The 22256-nt window shown below is 37.7% G+C and overlaps 1 protein-coding gene across 2 annotated transcripts in view; it reads right to left on the reverse strand.

Annotated features, from left to right (window-relative positions):
- DSCAM (DS cell adhesion molecule) overlaps nt 1-22256 on the reverse strand; it is a 459270-nt gene that overhangs the window by 106720 nt on the left and 330294 nt on the right. The gene's annotated exons all lie outside the window — the stretch shown is intronic.

The raw sequence follows: 22256 nt of genomic DNA on the forward strand, positions 1-22256 counted from the left end.
GGCATTTTTGAATCATGTTGGTCTCTTTGCTGTCCTCAGTAGTCTGTCCTTTCATTCCCATATTATCTGTCCACCAATGAATAGGATCTGGGCATTTGTGAGTATCAAAACCCATGAGCCCATCTTTCAGTTCTGGGCTGTTCCCTTCTTGGTTAAAGTTGGAAACCCCTGGACAGCACACAGAACTGCTCTCTTCTGAACGAATCTGTTCGCTCCTTTCAAAGCATGTGAGGTGGCATAACCCCCTTCTTCACTTCAAAGCTGCCTCCCACAATAGCTCCACTCTCCTTGTTTTTATGCATGAACACTTGCCTCTTCTTATCAGAACAACTCACTCATTTCATCTAAACTTCTCTGGGTCTTTATTTTAAGATGCCATTGGCAGAGGACCTTATTTGAGGCTTCCACCGTCTTTCCTTTTGCATAGATGGTATCTATTGTTATCACACAGCAAAAAGAAAAACATAATCCTTATTTGAATTAATTACTATAATTGCTATTCTGAAATGTTAATGCTTGGTGGCATGACCTTTTCATGCCAGAGCTGCTGATGTTCAGATATGACAATATGTCAGGATGCAGTTTTTTACATTCAAAGGCTTCCTGAACCAAAACAAACCAATTTGAAAATTAACAGGCCTGTGGTTAGTTACAAATGGGATCTAATTACAGGAAGAACTCTTAGAAAGATTGTGTGAGACATGAGGCTTTTTAGGCACTGATATGCATTACTGGTGAAGCATGTCTTGTTTAGCTGTTTGGATATTATATATCAATTAATTTTGTCAGAGAGGAGCATTCAAAGAGAAAAAATGATGAATAATCAGAATAGAAAATTAGGACAAGTCTGATTCCATCTTCCAGAGAATGAAAATAGCTTCAGTTTTATCTGGTGTCTGTCCAAGAACTAGTACCCACAAGGAGGTTAAATTCAGAAAGTTCATTGTGTCCACCCACTTGTTGCTTCTAAACACAGAAGGCAGCATACTAGACCTACACAACTGCAAACCTATGGGCCCTATATTTACAGGTATGTGCACTTTAATATATTTGCTCTTATTTGCAATACCTGAAATAGACCAATATATCCTTTTATGCATTTTGTTCATTAATAAGTGACCAAATTCAAATGAGTAGCATGCTATTAAGAGTCCAGATTACCATCATTAGCTTTTGCCACCGCCTTTCTTCCTCCCACACGTCTCCTTCATTTACTGCAGCTTTCCACTCCTTTCTCTTTTCTCCTCAATGTAATATGCTCCGTTCCCCTTCACCTTTCCTTCTCTTCTTCCTGCTGAAACCTCCTTAGGTTCAAACATGCTCCCTAACCCCTACAGCAACGTTCTTCTCCTCCAACACCATTTCCCATCCCAAATTAAATCATGCTTTCTTTTTCTCTACAGCTTCAGTTCGCCTGCCCACCAGTATGTCCTACTTTAAGTTTCTCTGGTGACGGAGGGAGGCATGTGCTTAGCCCACCCAGAGGCTGAGGGATGGTGTGTGCCTTCTCATGAAGTATCTGAGCTCCCTGGATGCCCATGATCCCCGGGCAGGAGGTTTGGAGCTGCTGGGCTTTGCATTGGCAGGTCTATCCTCCTCCTGCTTCACTGGTATGAGCACAAAGTGTGCACCCACAGAAAATGGGACACAGATTTAAACCCCACAGACCTCAAGGAACCCATGTAAGAGATTCCTTCCTCACTTTCAGATCTCCTAACCAGTTGTCTACCAAGAGTACCCTGATGGGTGCCATCCAAACACTGTGACTATCTTGCTTGCTTTTTAAATAACAAAAGCTAGCTTTTGAAACTCATTTTTTTTTCCAACAAACTTTCTTAATAAGAGCAGCATAAAAACACGTAAAGAAAGATGACTTTATTCCTCAGATACAGCTTTATCCCTGCTTATCCTTCCCTCCTTTTCACATAATCTTCCACACAGATTTTTTATTGCCATAGCAATGCCTCACAGCTAAATATTTCCCCTTCCTCCGAAGCTGATTTTTTACTCTTCACAATTTATCTCCAATGATTCTAAACTATAAGCTCTTCTTTTTATCTTCTTTCATGTCAAAAGATTTCTGGTAACAAAACCACATTCCCAAGGATATTTTAGGCAACGTATTTCTTCATCCTCAATCTATCTTTAATCAAATTACTGATGCAAATAATTGAGATAAATACGCTGGCTCTTTACTGACAAAATAATCTAGAAAACTGTAAATAAGCAAACTAAATCTGTACTACATATGCATGAGATATTCTCTCAGGATGTCTTAAAAATAGAGTGAAGGCATTTAGAAATATAACAAGATGATTCAGATGCCCTATTAAGTGTGTGTATCCTTTATAGCTCTTCAAATATACATTATATACACACATATATAATGATATGTGTTTATATAAGAGAATTTTGGAAGGGAAGGGCATGTTGCTGTATATGTTCAAGGAATGCACAGCATCATTTTCCAGGACTTTGTAGTCGGCTTCCTTATGGGACAAATTAATCCAATTATCTCTCCTCTGGGATTCTCCAACATCTTTCTGTGAAGCATGTGCTGGGCATTGTTAAAGGTGTATTGATCAAAACTGGACAAACTAGAAGCTACAGTTTACAGATTATGGCAATTTCCATTTTTAAGGGATGCATATGGCTACAAGCAGCATTAATCTTGGAGATTTCTGTTTAATGTTGGGATTATGTTTGGAACAATAACACTAAATATCTTTGTTACATACATAAATGATTCCAAGACCGTTAAGTTCTCTGTATGTTTAAGAACTATGGGTATTAATATGGTGTTTTCCCAGCAACCTGGCTGTGGTGAGAAGAGAGGAATATAGCACAGCCAACACCACAATAGATGGGGAGATGTTGTGTGACATTGTAGGATGTGTTCTGAGCTATATTGAAAGTCAGATCGCTGATCATAGTCAAACAATGAAGATTTAAGTTGTTCTTGAGAAAGAGGATGTAAAAGATGCAGTAGATAAGCAAATCTAATGATACAGATAATGATCTGTAGATAACTGAACATATCTAAACAGATGATCTGTGCCCTCAATAGCCTCTTCTTTACACTGATCACTCAGGAACTTGCAATGGTTTGCTTAGTTGCAGAGGTGTGCACACTAATGCTGTAATGAGGGAAGATGAATGCCATCTGGTTTTCTTGAACAGCTTCTAGAACAGAGGACTATGGTCCTTTGACTCAGTGTAAACAACCTTGGGTAAAAATAACATCATGAGGATATGAGTTGTGATAAGAGAAAACTGCATTAAAGTTGAAATTAATATATATTGAAAAAAATAAATATATTAAAATTCCATTTTAACATTCAAGCCAAATTTAGCATGTCCTTTCATGCTGGTCAACCACTCTCTTCTATGAGAAATCTCTTCTGTCCATGACAAATGAGATTTTTCTACCTCAAAACCAAATTTCCTCTTCCTCAAACCACTTCTGCTCAGGCAAAGAAAGACTATGCAAGTACATTGCTTACATTTAAGGGAGCCTAGCTCTCACACTATAATTAGTTGATACCTAGTTGTTAGTTTATTTTTAAATTTAGTAGACTTCCAGGAGTCAGTGTGTGCATTGCTATAATTCTTCTCTTAGCTTTGTTTTCCCTTTCATAAATGATGTTTTTGCTTAGTTAAGTAGCATCTCTCCAGAATTCAAATGGTGTCCTGAATATAGCAGCGAATTTAAAATCTATAGAACTGCTTAAATACTTCAACTTAAGTATGCTATTCCTTGGTAAAACTGTGCTCTCCAGTCTTCATCCTCAAGAGATGCACAGGACTAGAAAAACACCTACGTATATCAAAGGGTCAAATAAATAAGTTAACACACAAATAAACACTCCATTTTTACGAATACAGCAATTTTTAAAAAATAATACATAGAATTAATTACAACAGTTTTCTACCATTATTCACTGATTTTGAAAATTAAATTAATGTTTGTTACTTACTCAAGTTCATCAGAAAAATATTTTGAAAATTCAGTTTAAATTTTACAAGGAAGTGGATTTTGCAGGCAATATTTTACTATATATATTTTTTAAGAATTTGTTGTGTAAGCAAAGAAACTTTCATAAACAGTACTGGTTGAATTATGTAACTAATCAATATGGCAAGAATTTCAAATTCAAAAAGCAAATATTTTGAAATTAATCACTGTTGAGGTTCCAGACTAGGAAAAACTATTTCAAACGTAAACCTGAGAAATTTGAGAAGTAGAAATTTGATGAATTCATATGACAGATTGAATTATTTACTCAGCTTCAGTTTTAGGAATTTACAGTGTACAAGAAATAAATTCAGAAAATGTATTGATAAAAATGATCCTGAAAAGATTTTTAAACTGAAGCAAAACAAATCAAACTACCTTCTACCTCTAGTCTGCCTTAAAAGGAAGGCTAGTAGCTTTTTATATGCTTCCATTTATAACTGGTAGAGGAATGGATTTCTGGACAATAGACATGACCTTCATTAGCAGTTCTATTAGCAAAAATAATTTTCTGACAAAACAGTATGAAAAACAGTACTACCATGGAAAAAGAGACTGCAGAGCAGAAACCACATATTTATGTTTCCATTTAGTGAAAAGTGATATCCATGAGAATTATGATATATAAATAATAGAGAGAAATTAACCAGAGACATGACCAGTCCATATCCCAGCTACCTAAGGTTGTATTATAAATCCCATATCAAAATAAGAGACTCAGTGGTATGCAAAAACTACATTATTAGGCTATTAAGACATTATTAGAATATTTAGACAATCTTACAAAGTAATCTTAGAAAAAAATTGTAAAAATAAATAAATCAGAGTGGGAACGTGACTCTGCACACTCTAAAATACCATTCCACTGACATAAATGAAGTTACTTTGTAAGTATTATCCAAACATACGTTTCCAAGCTAGAACAGTCCTTGTTTGATGCTAAGCTTTAATAAGAATGACAATGATGTCTTGAGTACTTGGCAGCTTCACCAGCACCTCATGATCTGATTGAATATGCCAAGGCAAAGGCTGTGAACATTTAGGGTTCATACCTTATTCACTCAGAAATGGTTTCAGATCACATTATAGGAAAAGAAGTTGATTTATTTTGCAAGACAACTAAGAATTTTAACCAAAAGACACATTAATAAAATAAAAAAGGTCTCCTCTCAAATCCCAAAGGCAATTCTGTCCCCTTTGTGAGGTCTTTTCTTGCATAAGTTTTTTATTTCTACAGTACAAACTGCTGTCTTCAAATGGTACACATGAGACAAGCAGTCTTGGTCTTTCCTTTGACTTTGACATGGTTCTGAAATGAATATGACTTTCTTTCACTTTGCTATGCAGCTTCAATTTCCATTTTGTCTAGCTGTTAATAACAAGAGAAAGAAAATGGGAAATGATAAGCTGATAGCTTCATTCCCTGCAGTCAGTTATAGTAAAAGCGTGTGGAAATTTGTGACAAACTAAGATAACCCATGTAAGGCAATGGAAAATAAGTTTCATCAAAGCTTGGCTAATTGTCAAAACAGAAGTGATCAAAGACCTATTAAAAATTACACTAGCATGTATATAATTGTGATTTATGAAGACTTAGACAAAGACCCTGTTCCTACACAATGAATTAATGGACAACATTAATGTTACCATCATCACCACTGTTGAAAATTATGGGTGCCTAAAAATTAATATTAGAAACATGTCTCCATTATGTATAAGTTTCTTGGGCCACTTTCTATTCCAAATCAATTATGGTCTTTCATCACTCTGTATAAAAGTCAGGCTGGAAGGAGCAGGAATGTTAAATAGTTAAAACTAGCAAAACATAATTTTAGATAACTTCTCCAAGGCTTTGATCTTAAATTGAATTCAGTCTGCCATCAAGATGGCATCAAGTTTTAATGTTAAATGAGAGGGTTACTGCTATTGTAATTGTAAAGTACAGCACTCTAATTTTTTACTTACTGAATGCAAATCAGTAAAAACCAGAGACTGTAGAATCACATGGGAGAGCGCTCGGCGTCTTACAAGTTCTTATGCTTTAAACTTTGCATTTGTGCCCTTTCATTAAAAATACCTGAACAGTTTGCAAGTTTAAAAGAAAAACAAAAAAGAAGGGGGGGCGGGGGGGGGGGGGAGGTGCAGGAAGTCACTGGAAAATACAAGCTTTAATCAGGAAATATTTATGACCCAGCAATTCCCAGAGGTCTTTTAGATTTTGGAGGCTGTGAAGTGACATGTGCAAATGTCCTTCCCAGGGGAAGAGAAGCAAGTGCTAATTGAGGTATTGACAGGTTTAAATGAACCAGAAACACACTAAGAAACTCTGGCTACAACAAAAATAAGTATTGGTGAGCAGTGCATGCTGGGACATTAATGGTTTTCATTCACTGCTCATTCATGCAAGTAAGTATACTTTTAAGCACGGTGACTTGGGTCTATAATAGCTCAGTACTGAGTTAAAAAGCCATGAAATAGTACCTACTGGTGTATAAGAAAGAGAGCTTCAGTAGAACTAGTATCATCTAGCCTTTCAAAGCAAATTATATTTTTATTGTCCAGGTAGATGCAGGTAGACCAATAGCACCTGATACTCTGATGATGGAGACAGAACTCAAATATATTAAAATCAGCAAGATTCAGCTCTATACATTTTTGTAGACATTGTCTATATTAGTACATATACACAAGCAATATAAATACATACATTCTTCACAGTAATACTAAGAGAAAGATCTTACTGCATTGTATGCATACACAAAAGCATTCATTTGTGTGTGGAGGTAGAGGACAACCATAGAACCAATGGCATTCATCTCAACCTAACTTCAGGCGGGTAAAACCTAGTCATCCAAGCCTTCAGACTATCAAATGAGGACTTCTTCCATAGCAGTCCTTGGGGGGAAACAAGAGCTTACAGAGGACCATTCGTCTTGCCTTAAAGATGACAAATGGCTTCTTATTGATGATAAAAGGACCTCAGGGTGAGCTGCTTAAACTTTTACAACCCACCTTTATAAGTCCAGCTTAAAGTCAGGGAAATCCAGTGCTAAATGTCTAATCTTAAAGTCTACATTCTCTTAACTAAGGAGATTTAGGATGTCAGTAAATGGTGCTATCGCAGGAAAGACAGGAAAGATGATTCAGCTGGGGAGAATCAGATCTTGATAAAAAGCTCTGAAGACATTTTTTTTTAATGGACATCAGTCTGGTTTCGCCAGTCAAAATGCTAATTTTGCACCTTGTCACAGAGACCATTTGGGCATGGTTTGGTAATGGTCTGACTATCTATGGAGTATTTACCCTGCTTGTCGATGAAAAAAAGCAAACTTGATTCCTAATCTATTTGATCTTTTATTTTCCACTGTTCCGACTGTTTTCTACTTTTGCTGCTCAGCATGCCAGCAACTTCTACGGGGGAAACATGTCTCCTAAGCTGGTCAGTAAAAGGAGAAAATTTCCAGAAAAGTGAGGAACCATCTTAAAGGTTATGCAGTCTAGGAAAAGCTGATAAGTAACCAGTGTGCTTAACAATATATTTTTATACATGTTTGATGGAAAGAGAGAATTAATAATAAAGAAAAAGAAAAGAGGGCTTAGATAAACACAACATTTCTAAAGTAAATATATTCAGTACAATACCTTTGTGAGTTACATTTACCTGTAAATGAGCAGCAGCTCTTGCAGCAGAAAATCAGAAAGGAAAATTCTCACTTACTTTGATTAAATCTAAAATTAATACCCCTTGGGGATATTTTTCTTTCTTTTTGGTGTGTTTTACATTCATTGCTATCATGTCTTTGCAGTATTTTGTCAAATCTAAAAGCTAGGCCTTTCTACTGAGAATTTTGGGAGTATTACATTGAACAATTAGCAAAGCTTCAGACAAAAGCAATGGCTGACAATTTGGCTCCAGTACCCAAATACCTAAGGGCAGAGGAAGAGGACCTTAATTTGAACTAGCTGTAGTTATTTTGGCTTATTTAGAGTGGCCAGTATGCTTATCCAGCTGTGACTCAGAGAATAGCTGAAAAGCCAAATTTTGCACTACTGTTCCTGATTTTGACCATGTCCTGCTATGTAACTGGGGTCCTCCTATATAATTGAGGTCAAGGTTTGTGTGTGTGCTTGTGCTTGCATATCAGTGCATATGCATGTGTGTGAGCAGAAAAGGGAAATAAAAAAGTAAATATTCTCCATGGACTCAAATAAAGAGAATTATTTCATTGCCTGGAAAAGAAAACAAAGCAACCCTCACTGCCTTCTTCCCTTGACCTTCAGCTGTCCTGTGGATTTCTCTTTTCAATATGCTTTAAAAAAAAATGCTTCTATTTCTCTGGAGACCATTTTTACCCCTCAGCCAAGCAAAGGCATCATAAATACTAGTGTTTCAGGCAGGAGTAAATTATAGCCATCCATCTCATGAACAAAGCACATGGCACAGGGCTGCAGGTCACTTGCCTCCACAGTACCTTCCCACAGCATGAATGTTATAAGGAGTTCAAAGGCATTGGTTTATTTTTTAACTTTAAATTGTGTTTCGAAGGAATAGGAATTCCCATTCACTCTTCCACCTACGGAATGTACAACCAAAAACAGAGGCCAAAATGTCAGCGGTGGTGATGTAACAAACATCAGATTAAGAAGAAAGTCATACTTCTAAGCATGGTTTGACATATTGTATATTCATTCATGGCTTGACTTCGCGAACGAAGATTTGGGAAGGGCATTTACCCACGCTTACTACAGGCGCGCTGATGACTAAGAAGGCCAATGTGGGATAGGCAAATCCGGCTACAAAAAGCACAGCAGAAGGTCTCCTTGGGTGGAACAGGTGGGACACGATTCTTCCTGTGCTGTCTTTTCTCCTCGAGACTAGTTCTTCGTGAACTCTCAAAGGAGTCAGCGGCATTATGTATGGTGTGCCTCCAAGTCTCCCGATTGGAGGCCAAGGTGGACCACTGATGGTAGTCAATATGGCCAAGGCTAAGGCATTGTTTCAGGGAGTCCTTGTATCTCTTCTTTGGGGCACCTCTCTTGCGGCTACCGGTGGCAAGTTCACCGTAAAACACGATCTTGGGGAGGCGGTGATCCTTCATTCTAGAGACGTGCCCTGCCCAGCGCAGCTGCAGTTTCAGCAATGTGGCCTCGATGCTGGTGACCCCTGCCTGTTCGAGGACAGTGACATTAGACACATAGTCAGTCCAATGGATGTTTAGAATTGTACGGAGGCAGCGCTGATGAAAGCGTTCCAGGAGTCGCAGGTGATGACGGTAGATGACCCATGATTCAGACCCATATAAAAGAGTAGACAATACAATGGCTCTGTAGACACTGATCTTTGTACTTTTCTTCAGGTGTTTATTGCACCAGACTCTTTTATGGAGTTTTCCAAAGGCTGTATATGCCTTTGCTATTCTGTTGTCTATCTCTTTGTCGATCGTGGCATCCGAGGAAATGATGCTTCCCAGATAGCTGAACTGCTGAACTGTCTTAAGCTCTGACTCGCCGATGGTAATATGGGGATGGCGATAATCTTCTAGGGGTGCAGGTTGGTAAGCTGTCCCTCACTGCAGCTATTTGAAGATTATCAACATTGAGCCTCCTCCTTGGAATGCCGCCCCTCTTAGGTTTGGGCTTGAAGTGGAAATTAAGTTTACAACGCACAAGGCGGTGGTCTGTTTGGCATTCTGCACTAGGCATCACTCTGGTCTGGCAGACATCACGAATATTTCTCTGGCGCACTAAAACATAGTCAATAAGGTGCCAATGTTTAGATCGTGGATGCATCCAGGTTGTCTTCCAGCTGTCTTTCTGCTGGAAGATAGTGTTGGTGATGGTAAGCTGTTGCTCTGCACAGAACTCTAGTAAGAGACGACCGTTATCATTGCAGTTGCCAACACCGTGCTTGCCTAGTACTCCTTTCCAGGCTTCAAAGTTCTTACCTACTCGGGCGTTGAAGTCACCAAGGATTATGATCTTGTCTTCTATAGGAACTTTCTGAGTGAGGTGACGCAGGTCGGAGTAGAATTTTTCTTTTTCTGCAGGGTCAGCTTGCAGAGTTGGAGCATATATGCTGAAGAGAACAACGTGTTGCTTATTGTGCAGTGGAAGACGTAAGGAGATAATACGGTCGGAATGACCTATTGGCAGATTTTCAAGTTTGGAGGCTATGGAGTTTTTAATCATGAAGCCGACTCCAGAAAGATGACTTTCAGTTTTGGGTTTGCCTGACCAGTAGAGTGTATAGCCAGCACCATGTTCTTTGAGGCTACCTTCCTCATGGAGGCGAACTTCACTGAGTGCAGCGATATCGATGTTAAGACGTGACAATTCATGGGCAATTAGCGCAGAACGGCGCTCAGGACGCCCACTGTTCACTGTATCAAGCATGGTTCTGATGTTCCAACATGCGAGTGTCAATCTGGACACACCTTTGGAGGCAGGTGTATGCCTTTGTCTCTTTGTTTTTAATTGACCGCAATAGAAGATGCCTGTTGGCCGCGGCTAGCCAACCAGGTGGAGGGGGAGATGAGCTTTGGTTAGGCCACCTTTTCTAGGCCTCTCTCCATATGGAGCAAGCAGTGCTGTCCTTGAAAAAGGCTGCTTGGTCATTCAGGATGCTGCCGAACAAGACTGTCATCTCCTGGGTCAGACTTGAGCGACCAATGTCCTGAACCGCCTGCATGCAGGGTTGGGTCTGCGACTTCCAGTGCACCTTATCACCTGCCGTTTCGTCCCTCGCCTGTCGCTGCAGGGCTTTGCAAGTGTGGGTAAACCCTTCGGGCCTGCGCAGTGGATTTATTTTAGGTGAGGCACAGCGTGCGCAGAACTGGCCTCACCCTTTACACCTGAGGTTTATCTGCCAGGGCCTAGCAAGCTTGGACGGTGACAGCAAAGTCCTCAGGTCGTAGGTTTAATTAGAGTATCCTTCTCTTAGATGGATGGCCTTACAGGGCTACACGAGCTCCATCTGCCCGGGTTTGAAGTTGGAGTTGTCCTTCTCCTAGGATGGTTGCCTGAAGGCTAGTGAGCCCATCCTGCCCATGGACACACTTTGTCTGACCCTTCATTTGAGAGCTGACTGGCATGGGAGACCCTACCGGAAGCATAAGCCACCACCAGCATAACTCCCAACTTCACAAGGGCACGCAAGCTCTTTCCCCACGACAAGGGGGTGTCCGTGAAAGAGCATATTGTATATGATGGATGTTGAATATGACAAATGAATCAGCTAGTTTCAGGGACAATATAAAAATACTTCTCTGGCTTTTTTTAAACAGATCAACATTTTTTTTCTTTTTAATCATATCCTTGAAACGCACGCACACACAAAATGTGTACCTAGATCTAAGCTTAATAACTAAATTATTAAATTACCCTCATACAGAGTTTGGATTTAGGAAATCCAGGAGTTTTGAATGCTGATTTGGTGATTCTGGATCTGGGTAATTTTTTAATGTTTTTTAAATTATATTCCATAACAGCAAAATAGAAGAAGACAAAATACATATTATGGTTCAGAAACTGCTAAAAAATTAGACCAAGATCCTTACAAACATCTTTAAAATGCAAAGTTGACAGAAAAAAAAACCAAACCAAAACCTAGGAAAACTCATTAAAATTCTCAAAACAATTTTTCTTTTCAGCCAAACAAAACTGGTGAAATTGCTCAAAATCATGAAGCTAAAATCCCTCTAAGGGAACATAGATTTCCTGGTGATCACCTGAGAATAGATTCCTGACTCTTTAATTCTATGAGAAACTGAAAGAATAGTTTTGCCAAGTAAAATACAATATACAGGGTTATGGTATTCTTGAATCACAGGTAAAACATCTCTTGTTTACCATGAAGTAAAGTTAATACTAATTTCTAGTCAGCTTCTTGCTTAATGAATTTTCTCATGGATGAATTATTCTAGGTTTCTTGATAAAAACTGTCAGCAAGATTGATGGACAGGACAAATTCTAATGTTGTATACCCATGCTACTTCTCCTTTGCAAATAACTAACCAAGCTCTTTCCAGTAACTGCTTGTTAATGAAAGGTTTATCATATTACCTAAGATCCTGTAAAAAAAAATCCTGAGATTTTATTTTGAGAAGCTCTTGCACTTCTGTTCCTGTTAACTGATGGAAAATCTGTCTGTTCTTTGAAATTTGGCATGAAAAATCCCTTGCTGTTAAAGAAGTTCTACACCATTGTCCCACACTATTTCTCAGAATTCACAGTTGAAAGATGCTGAAAAATGACATGACTTTAACTTTCCTTAGTAATAAGATAAATTAAAGTAATAACAATAACAGCATGATGCCAAACTAATAGCTGTATATGAATGTTTTAAAAAGGTGCTGCCACTGTCAAAGCAGCAGCAACTACAACTTTAAACTGGGACAAAACCACCAGATTCCTACATCATCTCAACTACATATGCAAGAAATCATATTGCTTCTCCACACCAGTTTATTACTTTTCCTTCTATTAAGTGGATCACTGATCACATAGGATATCTTCAGGAGATCTTGTAGATAACAGTTTTTTTCCCCTGAATTCCTAGGAAAGAAAATGGGGGACTATTCAATCAGGCGGCTTTGTCCAAGTCTCCATATCTAGCAAATGGTTCATGGATTTTGTTCCATCTTCCGTTAGCACTGAATCCTGCAACTTGAATGACAGAAGTCTATTTTGAATACTAAATATTCAGACTCTACTGATGGTAGATTTAAAAATATGTATAAATTAAAGTATATACAGAACTGTAGCTATCCACTCTGCATTAATCCTTTATGGTTTAAAGAAAAAAAAAAAAGGTAAATAACAGCACCCAAAATTTCGATAAATAACTGAAACTTCTCAGTACTCTCCTATTTTGTTGCGATCATGCTTGATGAGACATTCTTTACTTACACAAACATTGTTTTCCCACAAGAGAAGGTCTTCAGTGTACACAGTGCTCAGGATTATGCAGTTGGTGATGATGCTGCTTCTCTTCCTGCCTTACTTTTGATCATGCACTTGGTTAGAATATAATAAAGGAAATAAAACAAGAAAGAAAACTGGCTTTCTGGCTAGGCTTGATGAATGCCACACGGCATTTTGCTCTATTTTCTGTGGCATAATTAAGGTTTCCTAAAAGGTTACTTCCCACCCTCTTTGTCAGATGTTATGTTCCTTCCCTGAATTTGAAGTGTTCAAGTTGCTTTGCAAAATTTCTGAACATCCTCAAATGCAGTTGAAGTCTTCCTAAAAATACACCCTGATTAACTGGTGAATTATTTCTACAGATAATACATGGCATATGTTTGCTGTCTTCTGAGGTACTTACACAGTTAGAAAAGATCCAAACTCACATTTCACAAAGGTTTCCCAAGGATAACTGCAAAACTTCTTTAAGTTGCGTGGTTCCTGAAATTTTTCTGTATTTATGCTGTGTACTTGACTCAGATTTTCTCTATGAGTGACACCAACCAAGAGACAGAGCGCCTAGAACCACTCTTAACAATGAGCAGCTTTTCAAGAACTCTAGTGAAGCGTCAATAAAAAAATAAAAATAAATACAATCATAACTGCAGCATTGAAGAAAGGAAAAAATTTCTCATCCCTGTGCCAGTTAAATACGTTTTTAATACTGCTGCTAAAAAATAACAATCCTTTGATTTTCTTTCCAGAAACTTGCAGAGTTGCTGGCAGCTCCAGTAACTCTTCCAGTTTCTCCTGTCACCTCTGCCAGTCTCTTATAAATCTCACTAGTCTCTTACACCTCTCCCTTCAGAGCTCACCTTCCTTGTCTCAGATTTTACTAGAATAAATCCCTGTAATGTCACACAGTTTTGCCCCCGCCTAAGTCTACCCTCCTGTCTGAGCAGGCCCCTGTTGTGTTTTTTAATTAGATGGTGTCCTTTGCAGAGAATGGGACTCTGAGGCAAAGAGGTGAAGAAAGGGTCACTGGTAATTTATTGCATGTATCAGGGCTGAGCTAGCTGGTAACAGCAAGACTGTAAACCTGAATAATTAGTTCTGTAGGAAACATGGGAAGATTTGGTACTTCAATTCAGGTGAAAACAGAAAGGAATTAGAATGGTTATATTAATCTCATTGAAACCTCTCTGGAAGTGTAAAACCAGGCCATGTGTCAAGAATTATTACTGGTAAGGAAAGATACAATTCAAAAGCAGCCCTTGAGGTTTTCTCTTTCTGGTTTGGCATCACCTAGAACCACCGAGTACAAAAATGTGAACCAAGATGTTGCTTCAGAGACAAGTCTTTCAACTTTAAATTCTCTAAAATATTTGTATGTCAGCTATCTCGGACATGCTTCAGGGAGGCTGGTCAGCTCCTATGTATTTTTCATATAAAGCAGCATCAGTATCAGGAGCACACACTTTCTGAAATTCACTGGTTAAGGAAATACAATGGAGGAACAAAGTTTGTGTGGCACCCTTTGTCTACATTGTTACTGACAGTTATGGCATGACTAAAGCAGTATTAATGTTATCATCACAGCATATTGACAACTCTTCTAGGGAGCTGTTAGTAGGTCCCACGTAACCCTACGAGGAGGCAGCATTACAGGAGGTAAGCCGCTGGCAGTTCTGTAACAAGCAGCCTCTGCAGCCCTGGGGAAAACTGTTGAACATTTCTGTACCTGGTGAACCCATGGCTCTTGGCAATTTTGTGAAGCTTACTTCCAGAAAGAGAATAATCATGTTTCTCAGCTAGGCAAAACAAAACAAAACAAACAAACAAAAAATACATAGCCTAATAAATTGTCACTTTCATTGTTCAGAAGGAAAACTTTAAAAATGGTAACACTGCAAAAATCCTTAGGTAACAAAAAGAAGGAATTCAGTCTTTCTTATTGAACTAGGTTGTACAGAGACAAAGCCAGGGAAGACTTGGTACTTAAGTGCTGTGGGACACCCACTGGCCCTGCTGCCTTGGATAATGGGAGCACTTCTGTTCCTGTGACAGTCAAGAGTAAAACCCACATGCCAACCATGAGCTTGAAATTGCTGCTCTATCACAAAAGGGGTGTGAGATCACTCACATTTCAGAGCTTCATAGTCCACAGGGGTGAAATCCTGGTCCTGTAGAAGTCCAGAGGAGCTCTGTTACTGACTTTCACTTAACCAGGATTTTAGTTGTTAAAATAATAGTTAGATGGGCAACTCTTAATATCTTGTTATCCAGTCCTCATACAAGCTAACAGGGAGGTGCTAGAAAAGAATTAACTGTAGAACATTAAAAAAAAATAAAAATCCTTCCTGTTTGTGTTTAATAAAAACAAGAAAAAAATCTCCCAAGATCCTTAATATTGCCCATTACTATTCATATCCTCAATTCACGACTAATGCATTTTAATCCAGTCACAGGGTGTGCTTTAAACAATTCTGTTCTGCATTATGTGCTGCATTTGAGATGTTCAAGATCTTAATTGTTTGTTCTCTTCAGTATCCCCCACCCAAGAAGTTAATGAAAAGTTCAGTCATGATGGTATTGTTTATGACATACATAGCTGTGACACATGATAATTTCACAATCATTTCAAGACACCATGTGGGGTTTTTTGACATTTTGTGACAGGCTGTGTTATCAAGCACAATTGTTTGCACAGGAAACAACTGTAGCACGTGGTCCTTAGGACATTATGTTATCTCCTGATAATGATGTCATTAACATGTGTATACTATAATTAATGACTACAAGAGCGATTCATTTGAGTAAGGCTTATGAATCCATTTCATCTAAAAAGGGAAAGAAAACCTATAATCATTTGCGCTCAGATCCTGAAAGCTACTTACTTGCAACCTGCTGCAGCTACACTGAGTGACCCATTAATTGAGGCATATTAACCAAGAAGCATTTATTTCTCAGTTATATTACAGAAGCTTGGATTAGAATCATTATCATAATGATTGTTCTCATAGAGATCAATGAGAGAAACAGGAACCTAGCAGTGCTCCAAAACCCTTTGTCACCCTATCTGCTACCAGCGGTAGCCAGGAAACAATTACAGTTCATCAGCCTGCATAGATAATATAATGAAGCTGAAGACATGTAGACAGCAAACCCATTGCCATTAATGCCATCTCCCCATTCTCTTGTAAGGCTCTAAGACAGAAAAGCACACTTCTTAAATCCTTGCCTGCATGTCACATAGAAAAACTGTCTTAAGGCAGTTGAGACACATAAGCTTTCTTATATAAGGTTAACAATTTCTATCCCTCTTGTTATAATGGGCATCCTCTTGACCAGGTAATATATAATTCTTTTTTGCCATTGAATTTTTGCCAATATATTTGATGGTTCAGTGTCCTGATGTTAGACACATCATGGTTTTAGTATAATGTCTAAATTATACTGAAATGTCTAATTGCTGTGTTTTTGCTACAGACTCAAATTTGCTTTTTGTTGCTTATAGCTTCCTAAAATAATATACATATTTATTTAGACCCCCTAAAGCTGTTTTCAAGCCTGATAATCCACTCCTCTCTCTTAAGACTAATAAAATGCCACAGATAATTTTGTTTTATTCAGATTTCCAGAAGGCTTTGTTTGGGCACACAAAATATTTTTATGGTGACATTTTCATACAGAATAGCCACACCAAAATAGCTGGGAGTGAATGAAATTTCCAACCTGTCACGGATACAGTCCTCAGGAATATTGCCTACAATACGTCAAAAGAGATTAGAATGAGACTGGATGCCGATGAATACGCTTGAAAATAGACTGCTCACGGAAGTTACAACCAAGAAAGACTGCATCATGCTGAATCCTCCAGAAAGATTAAAACATGACAGGAAGGAGCTGGGGAGCTGTAAGCTCCTAGAAGCACACAAAGCACAAATGTTGAATGGGGTTCAAAGGCGCATGAAGCACTAGAGAGGCTTTTCCAGAAGAGGGGGGTGGGGTGGGATAATTTCCTCCAAAAAAAATAAAAAAAAAAAATTTTTTTTTTTGAGAGACATCAGTGCCTTCTGTTGGTTCTTTCTTTCTTCCTGTGGAACCAGAGGAGAGCATATTGGGAGACCCAAGAATACCTCTCCTGTCCAACTGTTTCATTGCTAACTATACAATGTCAATATCTGTGACTTTTCTGTTGCCTCTTACATATTGTTTCTATAGAGTAAACATAAGAATTATATGAGTATATTGTATAATAATTTATATGCATCATTAACTTTGCTCTGAGGCTTGAAACATTAAATATGTATTTACACAGTAGCCTTTTCTATTCTGTAACTCCAGAATAATCATCACTGTATCTACTTTGGTGTGCACTACATTTTTTAAAGTTCAAGTGAATAAAATAACAATGCCTATTTTAATCATATAAACTACAAAATATTTAAAACCTCAAGAAATGCAAAATCAGAATTTATGGAAGAGTAAATTAGAGCAGTATTATCACCAGCTGATGTGAGAGACATAATAAAGGAGTTAAGATTCAGAAATCATTCTCTCTACCTCATAAAAATGTTATATGTATATTGGTACGTGTATGTTCCATCTTGTACGGTTGTCTTTCAAAAATGCTTGTGGTTATACTAAAAATAAGAGTGACTGTTCCTCCTAAATAAAGCTCCTGATTCAGTACGAAGTGTGCTTTTTCTGCCATGCAAATCACAAAAATTGGAAAGCTCCCAGTCTTGGCCTACAGCAATCTTATATGAGTTAAAATCTACAGTTCACATACTGCCCACTTTTTAATTGCAGTATTTTTTATAATTATTGATTATAACATCCTTTATAACAGCACATTAAAAGAAAATGCTGCCAAAAGGTAAATAAAATTTATACACTCATACAAAACAAGTGGAGATGTAGAAACAATCAAGGACTATGTATTAAGAATTTCAACTGCAAGTAGCTTGCTTGCTTAATCCTGGAAAAGCAAAAACAAATGAAAAAGACCCACAAAGTCAAAATACGGATGCCAGAGTTCACTGTAAATTAAGAACCCTGACTTGAATCCAATATGACAAATATGACAGATATGTCTGCTTAGGTATCCTATGGTACTTGGTGAATGCCCTCACTCACTTTATGGGAGGAGGCAAGAGAGAGTACGTATTCCCCTGACTTAAACCAGTTAGATGGTTTATCACACTTTCAGTGTTACTGAAAAGTAACGTTACTGTTAGAATGTGCTAGAATAATTAGCAAAAGCAGAAATAATCTTGTATATGGACAAGATGCAAGGAACTTACTGGGTATTGCAGAAGACAGCATGCACATGTATGCATATATGCATATAAGCACATAAATATACTGTTTAATTGTAACATGTGCAGAACTTCTCTGTGTCAGCAGAGCCATAGTATTTGCCCAAGTCCACATTCCTGCCCCACAGCAAATGGAAGGAAATTAAACGTCCTTAACCATCGATTAATTCAACTGTCAACCTCTTTGGATGTCCCCTGTGCCAAGCAGACTCATGGACAACTACCACAGCTCAGCAGAATGCCAAGCCACTTGCTCATCCATGCTCACTGGATTGTATATTTAAGCCCCACTCTTCCAGAAGAGAGACCAATTTATTCTGTTATTGTACCTTAACAGGCAAAATAACTAGACAGCAATGGTTAAAAGCAGATCACAGCCAAGGAAGAAGCCCTAGTCATCCTAGCCAAGATAACAGTGGGTAGCACAAGCCTTACACCTTCTGGCCAGGTCATTCTTTCTTAGTTTTTGAATACCTCTTTAAATGTTTTGGGAGGCCTACCAGTTTCTGACTGAAAAACTTAGGAGCAAAAAGGAAGAGTATTAGCACCACTGTGCAATGAATAATTCTGTTAGAAATGCTAAATGAAAGTAGATCCAGAAAGGCAAAGGTCACTATAAACAACCAAAACACAGAAGGCCTCTTTCACATCTGCCTTCTCTGTTGAGTTACCTAAAATACAGCTGCTACATGGCATCAGCAAAATTCCTGAGTGCACCCAGTATTGCTATTTACTCCTATAATGGTCTTCCTTATCATTTAGGTGCATGCCCATTTTCCTTAAAAGCTAGGCACTTCATTTGACTATTATTTAAATCCTAGAGATGGGCATTTAGAAAATGGCAATTGGATTTTCAACAACAATATGCAACCACTTATGAAAAGTCTGTTCTTCCTTATTTCAGTTTGGCAAGTCTCCACTTGAAAGTCTGATGGCAGGAGATTTTCCTTGCTGAAAGTAGGGGTTTATATCTCTAAGTGCATGGCAAAGAGCCAACTTGTACCAGTTGTAAATGCAACAGTTATGCTGCATTGCAAAGTTAAGACAAAAATAGCAGAGCACTGCTTTCTTATGGCGCTCTTACAGTAATGGGCACTTATTTTAAAAGCCAGTTTTGAGATAAGACCACAGAAGTGAAATCCTGCTGCACTATTGTGTATGTACATGTGTGCAATTACTGAAATCAATGACTAGTAATTAAAAGTCAGGAAAAATAACTCTCTAACAGATGCTCTTTCCACTTACTGATTTGCAGAAAAACGTACTTATGTAATAGCTCTGCTGAGGTATTCTTTTTTTCTGTCTCATTCTCTCTCATTTTGTGGTCATAAGTTTATATAATTTATCTTTTAGAAAAGACTTTTGATCCTTTGAAAACCTTTGTGAGGAAAGAGATTGAAGTAAGAGAACAGCATTGTTTCTCATCTCTCAATATGACACAACAATTAGAAAGATGTTCGTGTTAGGTCACTGGCAATATGATTTAGCTGCTTATTTCTAACTTATTAATACAAGAAAAGTTCAGAATGGGGAAACTAACTGAGAGAACTTGTAAACATGACTGAAAGCCAGACTACTGACATCAACTGCTACATTTCCAAAGACTTACGACATTTGCTGGAGCTTAATTACATCAACTTTCAGAGCATGGCATACAATATGCAGAGCCATTTCCTTAAAAGTTTAAATAAAGTTAACACAACAACAACAAAACCCCAAACCAACTCCTAGCAGTATATGACAAAATTCCTTGATAGCCATCTGCTTTGCTAAGTATAACTTAGCATGTCACTGATTATGTGAAAGACAATTGCATACACACTATTTTTATAAATCAGGGTTCTGCTTTAAGAATAAAGAAATAGCTTTAGGAATATAAAGCTTAGATGTCTCTTTTTTTTTTTTTTTTTTTTTTTAGGATGTACTTAAAGAATTAAATGTAGTGGGAAAAAAACCCCAAACAAACAAAAAAACAGGAATGTCACAGACAAAAAGAATTGTGTTTAATGAAAACGGGTATCCCATCATAGCTCTATTTTTTTTTTCTGCTAAGAAAAAAAGGATGTGTAATTGTTTTTTGCTGAAAACATTTGAAATCAGTAACCTCCATCTGATGAACTAAAGATCAATCATTTCATGTGTGCCCCTGACAGCTTCATTACAGCTAAGTAAACAGCATAAGAAATACAATCAGGAAAAACTTCTACCATTTGATCAGATCTGGGTGGGTTTTGTTCCTTTTTTGCATTTTTTCTTTTCAGCATGCATCAAACAACACGTTTATGTGAGTGCAAACATGTTCATGCACACGGGCACGAAGAGATACTGGTAACTGAGGCCATTAATTCACATAGATCAGAGAAAGAGATCTTGCTGGACTTTTACAGCATAATAACATAACACGATATTTTGGAAAATGAAGTACAGAAACTTACAACAGAAGTTTTAATCATAAAAGCTCGAAATGTAAATAACATCTTTGCTAAGAACTGACAAACTAGGCTGCTTTCTTGCTTGCCTGAGAATGCATCAGCTTGCATGCAGAAATATGGCAGGATTAAGACTCACAGCTGTCACAGCTAAAACAATGGATCCACCTGCACCTTCACAGGGAGTTCTAATGTTCTGATAAATGCATACAGTGGGTAACTTTCAATAATCATTTAAATTCTTCATGGATACTGTTGTGTTGCTTACACTTTCAAAAAATCAGCAGGAAGGTCTGCACATTCCTAAACAAGGTAAAAGTGTTAATGGAAAATATTGTTTCACAAGTCAAGAACTGTAGTTGGAACTACAGCCAGCATCTATTCCCTCCCTGAAGAACTTTTTCTCTTTTCTGAATTTGGTCATGTGTTCACCTTACATTCATACAGTTACACAATATTGCTTTCCCAGGAGCTGCCAGGAATTTGGCAGGTGGAAGCTAAGCACTGAATAAATTATGACAGAGAAGGTAAAATTAATGTCACAAAGACGTACATACTGCCTGGACAACACAATTACTACATGACCAAATATTCTACCTCACTATGGAAAAGAAAACAAAAAGTGAATGTAAGACTAATTATTCTGTGGCCTGATGGAGACAGTTAAAAAAACCCAAATGATTGGGTTAGATTAATCATAAGTAATTAGGCCAACAGTAAGAGCTCATTCTTCCATTATCTCCTGGTTTGGCAGACTAAATCAATTCATTCCTTAACCCTGCAGGATCCTAATAAGATTTATCTAAAAATGGAGCCATGCTTTAGCTATCTACACCACAGAGACACTCCAAAATCAATTGCTGTGGCCATAAATGGACACTTTCTTTTTTTTTTTTTCCAAGAAACATAAAAGTGACAGATTAAGATATGTTCAAGCATCACCTATCAAACAAATTACTGAATGAACAATCTGAAGGGAGCTCAGACATTGATGCAGAAGATGAATCGTAATGTTTAGGAACACAGTCTAGGGGGAAGAAACCCTGTCTTCCACAAACCAAATACATCTAAATTGCTGATAGAAAATCTGCACTTGCAAATCCTTTCTTCTGATTATCCCTGACATTCAGAGCAGGAAGAGGTATGGGAAGCAATCCCCTAAATTCTCCTATATACAGCTTCTTCAGCTTGTAGACAGTTCTACTTCCTACCTTGTATATTCTGTTCCTTTCCTTCGCCTCCTAGATTTGATTTTTTTTTTATGTTGATTATCACAGAATCTATACACAGTATAGAGTACCACTGTAGGATTTTCAGGGAGGCATATGAACAAAGCTAGCATTCAATCCTTGAAAAGCTATTTTGAAGAGGAAAAAAAATAACTCTTTATATTTCAAGGCAAAATTGCTTGCTTTAAAAAAAGCTTTAAATTGCACTGATGCAAGCAGTTGTAAAAGACTGTCTTTGGCTAATAGTGACATTTGATATATTTGAAAAGAAATAAACTCTTATCCAAAGCATAAAATATTTGCATATAAACTACCTTTTTTTACTTCTTTTTTTTTAATTACAAGAGCATTATAC

Source organism: Neopsephotus bourkii, unplaced genomic scaffold (assembly GCF_033783945.1).
Source record: "Neopsephotus bourkii isolate Nb327-2 ecotype Australia unplaced genomic scaffold, CSIRO-AGI_Nbou_v1 NB_962, whole genome shotgun sequence".
Lineage (NCBI taxonomy): Eukaryota > Metazoa > Chordata > Aves > Psittaciformes > Psittacidae > Neopsephotus > Neopsephotus bourkii.